Here is a 15862-nt window from a genome sequence, read left to right on the forward strand (position 1 = left end):
ATCTCAGAACCAGATGAACAGGAATGGACCCTGAAGTACTGCCCAAGAGGAATTCTTGAAGAGGTATGCAGTTTTGCACTAAACTCCACTAACCAGAGAGCTTATTTAGCAATCCAACATCTAGGTAAACATTGTATGATCCAAAGCTTGAACAGAAAACCTTCTCTACTTAATCAAAAGCATTGAAATGTACGACGTGCTGCCAAATTGTCACTTCAACTTCAGAAGATGAATAAAAATCCTATCAGATTGACAATCAAGTCATAAACTGATAATTTATTTGACAAATTAGATAACTGAGGCTGTACATAGCAAAACAGTGCATTCTCAATAATTACAGACTTTACTCTTCTCAAAATAACAAAAGAAACTTTCCTCTAGCACTGCTATACAACACAAAACTGATGCTTAAAAGCCAACCACTTATTTTTATATAGTGATATCAAAGAAACATCAATCTCCATATTCTGCCAGCCAAAGACTGATTACATACCTTGGAAGAAAAATAGTAAAACAGCATTTATATCATTCCTGTCATATACTAAAAATATTTTAAACTGCTTCACAGTCAGAGGTACACTCACTTTGGAATATAAGCAAAGCAATATCCTATTTCTGCACAGTGAGATAAATGACCAGGTTATTTAATTAAGGGCTAACAATTGACCAGGTCTATTACCTCCTTCAAATAAGGCAATGGGATCTTTTGCTTGTATGACAAAGAAGCACTCATCTAGATTAGGACTCATTGTACAGTAGTAGTGTCCCTACCTCGGAGACCAGGATTCAAGCCCTATCTGCTCTTGAGATGTGAAATAACAACTCTCCATTCAAGTTTGAATTGTGTTTTCATGTCTCTGAAACTGAATTTGATTCTCCAGCCTTCTGGTTGAGGAGGAAGAATGCGTTCCCTGAAGCAGGGTTGACATTGAAATAGTTCTGAACGTTGAGAAACAGACTATTTTAAAAGATTTACCAATAATTTGTCAAAGCTTTACCTTTGCTTACGATCCCAACATGTGTCATTTTTCTTCCTCCTAATTGGCACCAAAACTATTACATTACATGTAACTTGAGAAAGGATCTGTCCTAGAGAAATGTCAGAAGCATTGACTATCTTTTAAATGAAAATCAACTTGTTCAAACATGTCATTACACTCTTCCAGAGCTGTTGAGATTTAAACTTGGACCTTCTAGTCTAGAGCAAGAAACACTCTTACTATGCCACAGGAATCTCCTCCAATTTGTGTCTTCACTTCATCAAGTCCACAAACTATAAAATGTCTTGCATGTCAATTAGCTGAGATGCAGGAATTGAACTGAAACGTTGTTATTTGAATTGCACTAACTATTTTCCCTTATCAAGCAGCTAGCTCTCCATTCATGTGCAATGGCAGTGAATCAAACTACAATGATCAAAGAGTTCTTGTTCTCTCCTGAAGAGTCAAAAGAGTCCAGGTTGCTGTGGCAACGCACACTTTTATGTACATGTTGTAATCCAAGAGCTTAGGATACTAATTGTCAGGGTTTCAATTTATTTTTTATCACATGGTGGACCAAGAATCCCTCCTGCTTTTACAATCTGATTTTGATTTATGTTGGAAGGATTTACAAGTTGACAACCCAACCTATTTGGTTTTGCATTGCTGTCAAATTCAATGTTAACCCAAACCTTCTGGCTCAGAGGCAGAGGTTATGCCATTGCTTTGTAAGACTGTATATTCCCTAGCATGTGCAAAACCAGCTAAAGATAAATACTTTTGGAATGGGCAGCAATGAAGCATTCAATAAATAATCCAATGCAAACAAACATACTTTATTTTTAGTACAATTAATATAAAGACAAAGCTATTTCATTACATGTTCAGTCACATGATGTCTGTCAAAGCATAACCCCTCAGATCTCAATGGAAGCGTTAAGTGTTGATTATGTTTTCAGTGAGGATAAAATTAACCCCTTTGGCTATTTTTGCACGACTACACCAAAATTATTTGCATTTGAAAAACATTTGCCAAGTGAAGACCTTATACAGCAACAACTCACATTTCCATAGCAGCTTTAAAATAGAAAACATGCGACAGAGGCTAATTGCATCAAAGCAGGGGCTGACCAAAAAAAAGGGCTGAGTTTAGTCAAGGCTTGAATTTGTAAGAAGCTTTGAAAGTCAGAGACATTTGGAGAACTGGAGGACCAAAGAGAGAAAATTCCCCAGAATAGGGCTTGGATGGAAGGAATGATGTATAGTGCTAGGGCAAAATGATCAGATGTTAATAGAATCCAGTCAGTGAGATTGAAAATTATTGACTTCTTTCTTTTTATCTCCCTCTTCCAACCACCAGTGTCACAATGGCACTCTCTTTATATGTGCTTAGCAATAAAAAGACAGTGCCTGTTTCCCTTAAATAATGATATTAACTAACTTAACAAGGTGACTAATCAGGCATTAACTTGGGAATAATAAGATGCTAAATTCTGAGAAGCAGCGTATCGTACAAGTCAAAGATAATGGCTATAAACCCAAGGATTACATGATGTACGCAAAAAAAAAGTTGATGAGCATCTTAAGTCAGACAAATTCAGGACCAAGGGTCAATCTCAGGTTATTATGGTTTCTCAGGTTATTATGGTTTCAGAATTATTTGAATTGCACTAGCTATTTTCAATTTATCAACCAGTAAATTTTCCATTCAAGTGCAATAGCAGTAAATTAAACCACAATTATCATAGATCTCCTGTTCTCTCCTGAAGAGTCAAAAAGTGTCCAGATTACCAGAGCAACACACCCTTTTATTACATGTTGTAATCATCAAGTTTAGGATACTGGTCATTGAAGTTCCAGTTTCTTTACATCCAGTTCCAGAAAGCCTCTTCTTTGTTCATTCACCCTCTTGGTTGGTGGCAACAAGATTAGCTTACAAAGGATCTCCTCTTTTGTGGATACCTTCCACTTAGGTCAATTTAATTTATGTTTTTGAAAGGAGACAATCTGGCCTGTCTTTATTGTGTTAACAAAATAATTAGTTTATTAATAACTAAACCTGAGAAGATATAATAATGTACATACAAATCAGCAATGAGGCAAGAATGCCCAAAAAAAATTGAAAATGAAAAATAAATGGGTGATTTGTAAAGAATAGATGATAGAACATTGATAGATAAACAATTGATTTTGTGACGATTTGTCTTGCAGATTAGACAAAATTATTTTGTTCTATTTTCTTTAGACTGGCTTCCAGCTCTCAAGATGAAACATCATTTGTCTACAATGCAAAGATCACCAGCAGGTGGTTCCTCAACTGCGATTTTCAAAGAACGCTAACACCTGAACCCAGGTTAGTTCACATAAAACCTCAATCCAGAGGGACACCAAAACACCTCACATGCACATTTTCATCTATTAACACACACAAATTTGAACTTGCTTTTAACCTCTTTCTCTTATGTATTCTTAAAAAGGGTAAATCACAAAACATGTGTTGTGCACAGAATGTTTTTTCCTCCAAGAATGTTCACAGTCTGAAAAATACTCCCAGGAGTTTAAAATTAAATTATGGTGTATTTTCCCTTTTAAACCTGAACTTTTGAAACTGACTCCTCACCAGGTCGAATATTCCAGGGTCTCTCTTTCTCTCTTTTCTGATAGCAACTGAGCTATATCCACAGTTATGTGTTGGTAATATATCCTTGTTTTAAAAAAAAATTGAAAATGCATGTTGTACTTATAAGATCAATATGTTCATAAGTGATTTGCCAGGACATTAACTTAGCAAGAGAAGACATGTCCTAAAATCAACAGGACTTGGTGTGGTTTATGAAACTGAAACTTTCCTTAAATTGAATTATATGGAACTTAGATAATAAGAGAGCAGTCAGAGATTGTTTGAGTTAGGGTTTATGTTGATAATAAAGGGTGTAGATAAAGTAAACCTGGAACAATACTTCAAAGTAAGCTAAAAGGTTATAACAGGAAGACGCAGAATAAAAGTGGTGAAAAAATAATTTAAGAAAGCTGTTATGAATAATTTCATCAAGCAAAAAAATGATAAATTCATTTGTGCTAAGTGAAGACAAAGACAGACCAATTTAAAATAACTAACACATCTGGTGGAGAGATACTCAATGTTTTCTAAAGCAAAAAGAAAATATTATGAAAATACTAGAAATCTACAATAAATGCATGAAGTTCTCCAAAACATTAGAGGCAAAACATTTTGAAACAATTATAGAGTCAAGAAAAAAAGGGGGGCAGCATTGAATGAGTGGAGCCATGTGATGAGAGTTATTGGTCATATAGAAAGGTTAAACACTGAAAGAACTGATAGGGAAACATGAACTGCTGCCAATTTATACCTTGCATCTATTTCTAACTATTTCATCAATTTCTTTCAATGTTGCACAGATATGGATTATGTTTCAATTTTATCTCTATCCCATTGAGAACATAATCACTTTCAGCACTATTTATTTGTAATGCAATGATCTAAAAGCTGAATCATCTTTGTAGCTGTTCTATGCTTTCATTTAATTGCCTTAATTTTTAAATCCTCTAATTGTTATATAATGAGAAATAAATATGCTAAATGTCCATAATCCTGCTACTCTATCATCCCCAGAGATGTTATTGGGACTTGAAGAAGAGAAAAACATTAAAAAGTGATATTCAGTAAAATGTATGCCAGAATGCATAAAAAGGACATTTTGTGTGCAGGCAAGGGTTGCTCTTAAATAAGGATAAGATAGAGATGCAACAGGAGAAATTGAGGTGGATAGAGTAGCCCTTTGAAATTGCTGAACAGATATTCAATATTCAAGAGAACCCATGGGAGATAGAATCCATGATGGGACAACAATGCAGGCTTAAGTCTAATGATGAAGCACAATCCACACATACAGCTGTAGCATCATAAAACATCAGTGTTCATCCAAAACATGGTCACAATGGTGTTCTCACAAGGCACTCATGACTTTTTTTTAAAGCGTCAATCCTGATTTATGCTTCTGTTTATGCTTGATGGATATTCACAAAAAAGCAAAAATCAATTTCACCTTGCAACTGAAGAAACTTTAGTGAACTATCACATTGATGTCTTCCACCAAACTGAACAGCAACACTTATGTTTTATAATCATATTATTATCAACCTAACATTTCTTAACCTTTAATAATTGTACAATTTCACTGATATTCTTGTACATTATCCCTTTCCTCCAAATATCCAAACTTCTGCAAGAATTTCATCTGCAAACTTAGCTATTCTGCTTTTCATATGTGAATTCACATTATCTGTAAATTTAATAATAAATGTTGTGAACAGGTGGACAGCACAGGCCAAGTACTGACAAGAGCTGCCTATTTAGAGCTATTTGGTTGATCATGGCACTCTGCTTCCTTATACATAGCTAATTTATTATCCAATTTATGCTTTCCTCCTCCATCTCCACAGCTCTCACTTTGTCTGCAAGTCTATTAAAGTATCAAATTTCTTCTGTAAATCTATAGATATCATGTCCGTCACATTGTATTATTTTCACAAACCAAATCTTCAATATTTAGTATTTCTGGCAAATTTACTGAGCACTCACAGATTCATGGAGTCATACATCACAGAAATAGACATTTCAGTCCAACTTTTCCATGCCAGCCAGATGTCCCAATTTGACCTAGTCCCATTTGCCAGCATTTGGCCCATATCTCTCTAAACACTTCCTATTCATGTACCCATCCAGATTCCTTTTATATGTTGCAGTTGTACCCACCTCCACCCACCTGGCTCTGGCAACTTGTTCCATACACGCACCAACATCTTCATGAAAATATTACCACTCTGGTCTTCTTTCAATTTTTCCCTTCTCACCTTAAGCCTGTGTCCTTAGTTTTAGACTCCCACCATAGTTAGAAGACAATCTGCATTAAACTCCATCTGTCATTCCTTGGCCCGTTGGCTCAGCTGATCCTGTTGACTCTGAGATAACCTTCTTCATTGTCTACTGTACCGCCAATTTTGGTGTCAACTGCAAGCTTATTAACCATGCCACCTATGTTCTCATCCAAATCATTTATAAAAATGATGAACAACCATGGGCCCAGCACTGATCTTTGTAGCATATCATCGGTCACAGGGCACCAGTCTGACTAACAGCCCCCTACCACCACTCTCTGTCTCCTCCCATCAAACCAATTTTATATTCAATTGGCCATTTGCAGTGGCACGGTGGCTCAGTGATTAGCACTGCTGCCTCATAGTGCCAGGGACCTGGCTTCAATTCTCGCCTCAGGTGACTGTCTGTGTGGAGTTTGCATATTCTCTCTTTGCCTGCGTGGGTTTCCTCCGGGTGCATTGGTTTCCTCCCACAATCTAAAAATGTGCAGGTTAGGTGAATTGGCCATGCTAAATTGCCCATAGTGTTAGGTCCATTAGTCAGGGGTAAATGTAGGGGAAAGGGTCTGGGTGGATTACTCTTCGGAGGGTTGGTGTGGACTTGTTGGGCTAATTGGCCTGTTTCTACACTGTAGGGAATCTAATCTAATCTCTCCTTGGATCCCAACCTTACTAGAGTAGTATTCAAAGCCCTGGAATGAGACCAAAGCTAAAATTAAATGAGTTAGAGATGGAAACTGTTTCATACAGCTGATTGGGGTGGGGTGGGGTGGAGTGTAATGAGGTGATTGAATAGCACTCAGTTTCAAGGGGTGGTGCTGTTTTGGACTTTTGATTGATTAATGCAGGTGAATCCATGGTGTAGCGTAAACTGCATGTGATCTCTGAAAATAACAAGTTTAGTTAGTTGAAGCACTGTCTAGGAGGGCAGTAGAGGTGGGAAACCTCACAACCTTTAAAAAGTATGTGGATGAGCTCTTGAAATGTCATGACCTGCAAGGCTTTGAGCCAAGTGCTGGAAAGTGGGATTACTGTAAACAGGTTGCCACAGATTCAATGGGTCAAAGGACCTCTTCAGTTTTATATCATTTTGACTCTCTGTTCATTGGGCATAAGTTTCCACTTCATTGTGTGGTATGGACACTGACATGAAAGGTGGGAAATAAGGCAAAAAGGAAAAAGTCAATCTTGACGTCGAGAAAATTGTCCAATTTTCCTTTTAAGGCTTAAATGGTGACTTCAGAGTTTTGCTAATGACTATCGTATTCCCAAGCATTTGCAAATGATTAATAGCCCAACTCAGTTCATTTCCATGTTGCTTCCAATTTTCTTCTCCTTCTCTGAGAAACTTGGCAGCTCATCCTTTGCCTTGCTAGCCCTTCAACCAACTCGATCTTCATCATGACAAATCTGCATGCTCCATGGACACCATCCTCTTCCATCCTTTGCCCACAAAAGACAGCATTGGCAGACCACCAAGTTCACCACACAGTCATGCCTGTTGTCAAGCCAACTCACAAATAGCTTTTGCTGCTCAGGTCTTGACTTTGGAACTCAGCAACAACTGAGACTTACATGTTTCATTCAGATCACGTTGTACACACACATTTTGTATATTTACACAGGCTGTATGTTCTAGCTCTCAGCTTCATTTCTCAGCACTCACTCACTTTGCACTTACCCAAAGGCAGCTAGCATCTGTGTTGTCAGAGCATTTTCTGTCTGCATTGCTTCATGGTGCAGAAGAAGGAAACCAGAAGCTGTCCCAGGTCAAAGCACTGAACGGTCAAAGGGGTGGACATGTTGCTGTCCAGCACCATTCTATGCCAATGTTGGACATATGCAGCAAACATATTTCTTCTTCTGTAAATTAATGGTCAGTTATGGGGTACCACTAAAATCAGACAAGAAGTCATTTGATTCCAGTCCAGGCTGTTGGCCACAGTCAGTCCTGCACGGTCATGTGCAACCAGTCTGGGCATTACAGGCAGATAAGAGGCTAGGAATATTGCAGCCAAAAGCTCCCCAAAGTCACTCCATTCTCTAAAAGACACAAGTTAGGAGTGTAATTAAATACTCTCCACATTTCTGGATGAGTGCAGCCCCAAAGGACGCTCAAGGAGCATGAGACCATCCATGACAAAATAGCCTGCTGGATTGTCACCACATTCACAAACATTCACTCTCACCACCATCGATGCTCTGTAATGGACCATCTACAAGATGCACAGCAGATATTCACCAAGGTTTCTTTGACAATTATTGTATCTAGAAAGACAAAGATAACAAATATAAGGGAATACCATCACTTGCAAATTCCCTCCAAATCATTCACCATCCTGACTCGGAAATATGGTATCAATCTTTTTGTGTCACTGAGTGAAACGGCATTGTGGGTCTACTTTCCTGGAGCATCACATGACTCTGTCCCTGTCTCAGCTCATTGGCTGTTTATATCCTCACACATGCCTTTGTTATCTCAAGACTTGACTATTCTAACACACTCTAACTAGCTGATCTCTAACTTTCAAGTCTCTGTAAATTTGGGGTCATCCAAAACTCTGTGACCCACATCTTAAACTTCACAACCAAACCCATTCACCAACCATCGCTTATTGAAATACTTTGGCTCCTGGATAAACAATATTTGATTTTAAAATTGTCATTCTTGTTTTCAAATCCCGCGCTGGATTCTCCTCTCCCTATCTCTGAACTCTCCTCCAGCTCTACAGCCCTCAGAGACATGTGTGCTCATCTAGTTCTATTTTCTTCTGCATCCCTAATTTTAATATCCCCACCATTTGGTGGCTATACCTTCAGTTGGCCAAGTCCTAAGCTTTGCAATTCCTTTCTGTAAGACAACAGAGCTAATTAGAGTCTCTACTATTGCAAGCCATAGCTTTAATCTACAACATGTGCATAAAAGTTTGTCGTGCCACAGCAAGTTGGTCTCCTTCTGGGGATGGGGACTGATTGGCTCAGTTGACAGGATGACCACGACAGATCAGATTGCTGCCACAGCATATGGAGTTTGACTCCCCACCCCACACCCCATTCCAGCTCGGGTGGATTTAGGACATGTTTCCTTCAGCTAATTGTGGTGAAGTTCACAGCGTTATGGTTTGGACCAGCCTTCAGGCAGGGAACCCAAGAAGAAAAATGTACCTCTAACCTTTTGGCATTCTGACCTAATACCTAACTATGACATTCAGTGTCATATTTTGTTTTATAATGCTCCTGTGAGGTTCCTTAGGATTTCAAAAATTACGTTAAACTACCATATCTTCGTATATAAGTTGATGTTACAGACCTCTCTATCTATAATTTATTACTGACTTAAACTGTGTTTTAAAAGAGGATTAATCGCTTACCTATTTTTGTTACAAAACATGTCACTTCAGATATTTGACTTTGTCATACCATAGCATTTGTTGTTTTTTTTAAAGCTATATATAAAACCAAAACCATTTTCAGTGAAACTTTCCCAACAACAGAACATATTTTCTAAATGAGCTCACCATTCAGGATGTCCCAAGAGCATTCATTCTCCAAGTGATTGCAGGATATTTCAAAAATTGGATATTATGTCCATGAAAGGACATGAAAGGTTGGATTGAAACCATCTTTTTCTTCATAGCAGTTTAACACCAAGCATTACTCATAGAGACATTTGAAATTTTGAATTGGTCAGTATCCACTGCATTGTAGGGAGGCCATTCCAGATTTTATACTCCTCTGCAAAATGCGCTGCAGAGATTTACCAAGTTTCTTTAGACAGCACCTTCTAAGTCCATTGCCCAATATCATCTCGAAGGACTAGAGGCAGCAGATACTTGGAAACACCACCATCCTAACTTGGAAATATATTGCTGTCATTGGGTCAAAATTCTGGAATTCCTTTTCGAAGGACATTGTGGTCAACCTAAAACACATGGACTGCAGTGGTTCAAGAAGGCACTACCGTCTGAAGAGCAACTAGACACAGGCAATAAACGCTGGCCCAGTTGACAACATCCATGTCACACCAGGGGATAAAAATAGATTCTCTGTAACTACTTCATTGAAAATCCTTTCCACATTTAAAATCATTTTGTCAGATTATTTCTGGATCTTCTACGCACAAAACCAAATTTCTGCAATATGCCATCATGATTTAACTTTCTGAGCTTTATTATGACTATTGCAAGGAATAGGTTTACTGTTTGTGAAGATGGTGGGAGTTCTGCATTGCACACGATCTGAGCTTTCCTTCCTCTCTGACTCATCCATTAACTGAACCTAGTTTCTGTGTTTTTATGTCTATATTTCATTCACATTAATGGAAGAGAAATTGAGCACATTTTGTGATCCTTCCTAACCTTCACGATGTCTTTGTCCAGAAATGCCTAATGTTCAGCTGGTAGGGGCCAAAATCTACACACACAGTTACAGTAATACATAGAGACAATAGCCAGTTTTTTTTATTGCTAGCAGTTTGAGGGAAGTCTGAAAAATGTGTTGCTGGAAAAGCGCAGCAGGTCAGGCAGCATCCAAGGAGTAGGAGAATCAACGTTTCGGGCATAAGCCCTTCTTCAGGAATGAGGAAAGTGTGCCAAGCAGGCTAAGATAAAAGGTAGGGAGTAGGTACTTGGGGGAGGGGTGTTGGGAATGCGATAGGTGGAAGGAGGTTAAGGTGAGGGTGATGGGCCAGAGATGGGTTGGGGGCGGAGAGGTCGGGAAGAAGATTGCAGGTGAAGAAGGCGGTGCTGAGTCTGAGGGTTGGGACTGAGATAAGGTGGGGGGAGGGGAAATGAGGAAGGTGGAGAAATCTGCATTCATCCCTTGTCGTTGGAGGGTTCCTAGGCAGAAGATGAGGCGCTCTTCCTCCAGACAACGTGTTGTCATGATCTGACGATGGAGGAGGCCAAGGACCTGCATGTCCTTGGCGGAGTGAGAGGGGGAGTTAAAGTGTTCAGCCACGGGGCGGTTGGGTTGGTTGGTGCGGGTGTCCCAGAGGTGTTCTCTGAAACATTCTGCAAGTAGGTAGCCTGTCTCCCCAAATTAGAGGAGGCCACATCAGGTGCATCGGATTCAGTAAACGATGTGTGTGGAGGTGCAGGTGAATTTGTGACGGATATGGAAGGATATTTGGAACGGTCCATCTTCCGCAGCTACACTGGCACCACCACCCACCTTTTCCTCCGCTACATCGATGACTGTACTGGCGCTACCTCGTGCTACCACGAGGAGATTGAACAGTTCATCCACTTCACCAACACCTTCCACCCCGACCTCAAATTTACCTGGACCGTCTCAGACTCCTCCCTCCCCTTCCTAGACACCTCCATTTCTATCTCGGGGGACCGACTCAACACGGACATTTACTATAAACCGACTGATTCCCACAGCTACCTAGATTACACCTCTGCCCCCTGTAAAAACGCTATCCCATATTCCCAATTCCTTCGCCTCCGCCGCATCTGCTCCCAGGAGGACCAATTCCAATACCGAAAAACGCAGATGGCCTCCTTCTTCAAAGACCGCAATTTCCCCTCAGACGTAGTTAACGATGCTCACCACCGCATCTCCTCCACTTCCCGCTCCTTCGCCCTTGAACCCCGCCCCTCCAATTGCCACCAGGACAGAACCCCACTGGTCCTCACCTACCACCCCACCAACCTCCAGATACATCGTATCATCCTTCGTCATTTCCACCACTCCAAACAGACCCCACCACCAGGGATATATTTCCCTCCCCTCCCCTATCAGCGTTCCAGAAAGACCACTCCCTCTGTGACTCCCTTGTCAGGTCCACACCCCCTACCAATCCAACCTCCACTCCCGGCACTTCCCCTGCAACCGCAAGAAATGCAAAACTTGCGCACACACCTCCCCCCTCACCTTCCTCCAAGGCCCCAAGGGATCCTTCCATATCAATCACAAATTCACCTGCACCTCCACAAACACCATTTACTGCATCCACTGCATCCAATGTGGCCTCCTATACATTGGGGAGACAGGCCGCCTACTTGTGGAACGTTTCAGAGAACACCTCTGGGACACCCGCACCAACCACCCGTGGCTGAACACTTTAACTCCCCCTCCCACTCCGCCAAGGACATGCAGGTCCTTGGCCTCCTCCATCACCAGACCATGGCAACACGACGCCTGGAGGAAGAGCGCCTAATCTTCTGCCTAGGAACCCTCCAACCACAAGGGATGAATGCAGATTTCTCCAGCTCCCTCATTCCCCCCCCCCCCCCACTTATCTCAGTCCCAACCTTCAGACTCAGCATCGCCTTCTTGACCTGCAATCTTCTTCCCGACCTCTCCGCGCCCACCCCCTCTCCGGCCTATCACCCTCACCTTAACCTCCTTCCACCTATCGCACTCCCAACGCCCCTCCCCCAAGTCCCTACTCCCTACCTTTTATCTTAGCCTGCTTGGCACACCTTCCTCATTGCTGAAGAAGGGCTTATGCCCGAAACATCGATTCTCCTACTCCTTGGATGCTGCCTGACCTGCTGTGCTTTTCCAGCAACACATTTTTCAGTTCTGATCTCTCACATCTGCAGTCCTCACTTTCTCCCAGCTTGAGGGAGGTAACAGGCCTATATTTACTGTCCCTTTCTGCTAGATTCCTGTATATCAGCTATGGCAGCCTCATTAAATTTGATTACTAGGCAGGTGTGGTTGGTTAGCTCAGGTGTCTGGATGGCTAAGTTTCCAATGGAGAATGATGCCAATAGCCTCGGTTCAATTCCTGTACTGTTGAGGTTACCATGCAGACCCTCCGTCTCAGCCTCTCCGCTTAGATGAAGTGTGGTGATCCTGATGTTAAACCACCAGCAGACATTTTCTCTCATGACAGAGCAAGCCTATAGTGTCTTTAGTAGCCTGAAGTTCCAATACCATATGTTCAATTCATTTGATTCAACCTCAGCTCGAATCCTTGCATTGGACTTCCAAATTTTCACTTTTTAAATTTCGCAAAGTTCATGGTTTATGGTGAGAATCATACCAAGCACTTTACATTATTGTGAGAAAGAGGAACAACAGGTAACCATGGAGAAAGAGCTGTAGTTGGACTCTGAGCAGATTGAACATGAAGAAGGTTGCTTTCAACCCACAGGAGCTGGGAGTTAACAGAGCCAGATGTTAATGCAATTTCTATAATGAACAGGCCATCAGGAGGCAGTGCTTCTGCAGAAGCCCTGTCACACGCCTTTCCACATACTATAGTTTTTCAGTAAAATGTAAACCATAGTGACACAGAGATGGTACACAGAGACATGGCGCAGAAATGCTGTTACAACCGCATCAGAAGTTTTCATAGACTTGTCCATGAACAGCAAATTTGTACAACTCGGTTAGCCTTTCGATTTTTACATTGTTAACAATTTAAAAATAGCTAGTAGTAAAATGTTAGTTTCAAACAAGCTGAAGGTTAGTTTATTACAAAAGTTTTTCCACAAGTTATTAAGTAAAGAAGCAATGCAGTTATTAAGTAAAGTACAGATACAAAGATTAAAAGTAGACCTAGATAAAATACGCCTTTAAAGATGGAGATAAGATGAATCTATTAATATTGCAGGCCTGTCATTGTATGAAAGATTATCATCTAACAGGTTTATTTGGAAGTACAAGCTTCCAAACTCTGCTCCTTCATGAGGCAGCTAGTGGGGTCGGATCATAGGACACAGAACGTATTGTAAAAGACCAAAGTGTCATATAACCGATGTGATGTATTCAACAAATCTAGACTGCTATTAAGTCTTTAATCACTTAGAATGAGGATGTAGGTTTCAATTGATTAATACGTAATCTCAGGACCTCTTTCAGATCACTGTCCTGAGACAACTTAAGGTTTTATCAAAAGAATCTCTATACTGGATGCTGGGTATTAACATCACAGAGCCAACTTCATGGGAACCATCCTCATACACCCCACTTCCATGAACATTGGCATGTGACACGTGTCACTGCTAAAAACACTGATGGCACATCATTGCTCGACTAATAAGATACTTTGCACTTCAGTGCTGCTATGGCAACTACTATTGTGCTGCTGCAGCAAGGACACTGTATGCTCAGGGAAATAGACCATGCTTCTGGATTGGACCAGGCTGCATCTCCTGACTCTTTGCTCGTTGTTATAGCACTCACTCACTCTGAGCCTACCTGGATGCTCTGAGCATCCTTACCTTGTATGGTCTTTCTTTCTTGTTGGATGCATTGCTCCTTCAGTCAGAATGACTTGACTGTGCCATTTAGTGTAGACAGAAAGGCAGCTTGTTAAAGCTGTCAGCAGGCCTCAGTCATGTCAAGCTTTTTCTCGGCATACTAAAGCAAGGGCAACTTCTGATACCAGTGCAGGGGTTTGGATATCATCAGTCAAGTCACTCGGGGCAGTCAGAGTCAGAATTCCCTCCACATAAGAGGTGACGGCAAGAATGTTGGGCAGAATACCAGCCGCCTTGACTCTTTCTACCCTTCTGGAGGCTGGTTTCTCCTGAGAGAGAGAAAGAGAGATAGAGAGAGAGAGTCATGTAAGGGAGATGGAAGTGGTAAAGCTGTTACTTGGTATGATGGGCATTTGGCCCAGTGGTTAGCACTGCTGCTTCACAGCGTCAGAGATCTAGGTTTGATTTCAGCTTTGGGTGACTGTCTATATGGGATTTGCACATTCTCCTCTTGTCTGTGTGGATTTCTGCTGGGTGCTCCGGTTTCCTCCCAGAGACCAAAGATGTGCAGGTTAGGTGAATTGGCCATGCTAGATTGTCCATAGTGTCTAAGGATAAGCAAGTTAGGGGCTTAGCCAAATCCCTAAGTGGGGTCATGAGCTGGGATGAGTGTCTGGGTGGGAGACTCTTTGGAGGGTCAGTGCAGACACAATGGGCCAAATGGCCTCATTCTGTATGGAGGGATTCTATGATTCAAAGAAAACACTTGATCATGGATGATCTAATACTACAGTAGTCATGTGGAAAATGTTGCTTTGGGATAAAACTGTGATCGTTAAAGGCCAGTTAATAGTTAACTCTGAATCAGAAGAATGTGGATCTCCAAGATTTGAGAACAAAATTTTGATTGACAGTCCAATTCAATATTGCAGGGATATTGTATTGTCAGAGACCTCTCAGTCATTCAACTGAGATCCCTTATACCCTTAAATACATTTTGAGTTCTGAAAGAAAGGTCACCAGTTGTGAAAATTGAAAGGGTTCAGAAAAGATTTACAAGGATGTTGCCAGGGCTAGAGGCTTTGAGTTATAAGGAGAAGTTGAATAGACTGGGGCTATTTTCCCTGGAGCATCAAAAACTAGAGGCCCATAGGTTTATGAGAGGGGAAAGGTATAAAAGGGAACTAAGGGGCAACTTTTTCATGCAGAGGATGCTGCGTGTATGGAATGAGCTGCCAGAGGAAGTGGCGGAAGCTGGTACAATTGCAACATTTCAAAGGGATCTAGACGGTTGTTATGAATAAGAAAGGTTTAGAGGGATATGGGCCAAATGCTGGCAAATGGAACTAGATTTATTTAAAATATCTGGTCGGCATGGATGAGTTGAACTGAAAGGTCTGTTCCCATGCTGTACATCTCTATGATGCTATAACTCGAAATGTTAACTTTATTTTTGCTCTCCACAGATGCTGCCACTTCTCCTGATTTACTCCAATACTTTCTAATTTTGAATCCCTTACAGCCAGTTAGATGGACATAAAACATTGTTTGACATTATTTGAAGAGTGCTCTCTGGTATCCTTATCAAGATTTATCCCTCAATCATCCTGACTTAAGCAGATGGATTATCAAGCAGTGAGTCAGGAACAATATTGCAAATGGGAATTCTGAGCCTAAATTCCTACTGCTGATGTCTCGTCAGTGGCCCTGACTCAAAAAATGCCAATGTGAAGATCCTAGATTAGGTTCAAATAATAATTGTGTCATTGAGGGCGGTACAGTGGCAAGCACTGCTGCATCACAGCGCCAGAGACCTGGGTT

Source organism: Chiloscyllium plagiosum, unplaced genomic scaffold (genome assembly GCF_037043375.1).
Source record: "Chiloscyllium plagiosum isolate Xiang-an unplaced genomic scaffold, Cpla_swu_hap1 HiC_scaffold_4, whole genome shotgun sequence".
NCBI lineage: Eukaryota > Metazoa > Chordata > Chondrichthyes > Orectolobiformes > Hemiscylliidae > Chiloscyllium > Chiloscyllium plagiosum.